The following is a 2,249-nucleotide window of genomic DNA, read 5'->3' as shown; positions in this document are numbered from 1 at the left end:
GAAGGCAGTGGAAAAATGAAGTAGTCAAACATAGTGAGGTAGTTGAGCACAAGATGTCTTCAGGAGGCAGATAAGCTGTTGCCAAGAGGGAGATAAAGTTTCTAAAAGCCTGAAGGGTATCAGAATCAACTACCTTAGGTCAAATTCCAGCTCTCCCATTGGGGACCATAAACAAGACACATAGCTTCTTTGTGCCTCCATTTTCTCACTGAAAAAGAGATAATATAAGCACCTACAGCATAGGAATGTTATAAGAATAGAAAGAAAAAAATCTGCATGTAAAATGCTCAGTGAAGTAATGAACACATCTATTTTATTTATTATTGTTTACTGTTATTTTTGCTCACATAGAATATTTATATCTATCTATCTTCTATCTTATATACCTATAGGAAATGGGGCTATAAAGGCAAGATTATTCCTTAAATGCCAGATGACAAGATGCAGAAAATAAAGAAATGACTAGAGCTTTTGGGAGTGTGTCATACTTTGGGAAATTTACCCTGGCAGCAAGGTGCTGGGTGTGCTGTAAGGGCTGCATAGAATGGGAGCTTAGAAACCAGAGGAAAAGAGATTGAATAGGAAGTGATCGCTGCAGCTGACACATGAGGTAATGTTGTCCTGAACTAGGAAATGACAACAGAGGTGATGAGGAAGGTATAGACTTGAGGGAATTTGTGAAACAGAGAGAGTGTATGGTAGAATCTAGAAAGGAAACTGAAGTTATATCTAATGTTTAAAACTTTAGCCCTGGCCGGTTGGCTCAGTGGTAGAGCGTTGGCCTGGGGTGCAGAAGTCCCGGGTTCGATTCCCGGCCAGGGCACACAGGAGAAGGGCCCATCTGCTTCTCCACCCGTCCCCCTTTCCTTCCTCTCTGTCTCTCTCTTCCCCTCCCGCAGCCGAGGCTCCATTGGAGCAAAAGATGGCCCGGGCGCTGAGGATGGCTCCTTGGCCTCTGCCCCAGGCACTAGAGTGGCTTTGGTCGAGAGAGAGCGACGCCCCAGATGGGCAGAGCATCGCCCCCTGGTGGGCGAGCCGGGTGGATCCCGGTCGGGCGCATGCGGGAGTCTGTCTGACTGCCTCCCTGTTTCCAGCTTCAGAAAAATACAAAAAAAAATAAAAATAATAAAAAAAACTTTAATGACTAAGACTAATATGGTATCATAATTAAAAGCAGAAAATCAATATAAAATGATTTAGGGAAGAAGGGGGAGAATAATTAATTCAAAAGGTAACTTGAAATTTAAGTGAAATGCATTATGGGAAGCTAGGGTTGCAGAAAGAAATTCAGGAGAGAGCTCAGGTTGGAGATATGTTACCTTCCAAGAAACAGTAGAGCGTACGTTGGATGGATGACCTCTCTGAATGCAAAAATGTCATGATAAGAGGCTGCACCTTGAGGTACTGAACCTTAGGGTAAACAGACTTGGGCTTTGGAGTAATATCATTATTTTATTCTCTCTTGCCATAATTATGCTGTTATAGAACTATTAGTGATAAGGCATATACCTTGGTTTTCACTTGCTTATTCTTTCATTCATTCATCCATTTGCAAATATTCATTACACAATTTTTAAGGTGTGTAAAGCCTGAATGTGTCAAGGCATTCAGACTGTAGCCCAGAGAAATCTGATAAGCATTTTGAAGAGCTTTTCTTCATGACCAAGCACTTTTTTTTTTTTTATAATAATTTTATATTTTTAATGGGGTGACATCAATAAATCAGGATACATATATTCAAAGATAACAAGTCCAGGTTATCTTGTCATTCAATTATGTTGCATACCCACCACCCAAAGTCAGATTGTCCTCTGTCACCTTCTATCTTGTTTTCTTTGTGCCCCTCCCCACCCCCTTTCCCTCTCCCATTCCCCCCTCCCCCCCGTAACCACCACACTCTTATCAATGTCTCTTAGTTTCACTTTATGTCCCACCTACGTATGGAATAATACAGTTCCTGTTTTTTTCTGATTTACTTATTTCGCTTCGTATCATGTTATCAAGATCCCACCATTTTGCTGTAAATATTCCGATGTCATCATTTCTTATGGCTGAGTAGTATTCCATAGTGTATATGTGCCACATCTTCTTTATCCAGTCTTCTATTGATGGGCTTTTTGGTTGTTTCCATGTCCTGGCCACTGTGAACAATGCTGCAATAAACATGGGGCTGCATGTGTCTTTACGTATCAATGTTTCTGAGTTTTTGGGATATATACCCAGTAGAGGGATTGCTGGGTCATAAGGTA

The 2,249-nt window shown here is 41.2% G+C and overlaps 1 non-coding gene across 1 annotated transcript; it reads left to right on the top strand.

Moving 5' to 3' along the window:
• Nucleotides 1–747: 747 nt before the first annotated feature.
• TRNAP-GGG (transfer RNA proline (anticodon GGG)) lies at nt 748–823 on the top strand. The gene has a single exon. It is a non-coding gene; the product is annotated as a tRNA-Pro (tRNA).
• Nucleotides 824–2,249: the final 1,426 nt, after the last annotated feature.

Source organism: Saccopteryx leptura, chromosome 3, assembly GCF_036850995.1.
Source record: "Saccopteryx leptura isolate mSacLep1 chromosome 3, mSacLep1_pri_phased_curated, whole genome shotgun sequence".
In the NCBI taxonomy this organism is placed as follows: domain Eukaryota; kingdom Metazoa; phylum Chordata; class Mammalia; order Chiroptera; family Emballonuridae; genus Saccopteryx; species Saccopteryx leptura.
The sequence above is the reverse complement of the archived record's forward strand: the minus strand, read 5'-3'. Positions and strand labels throughout refer to the sequence as shown.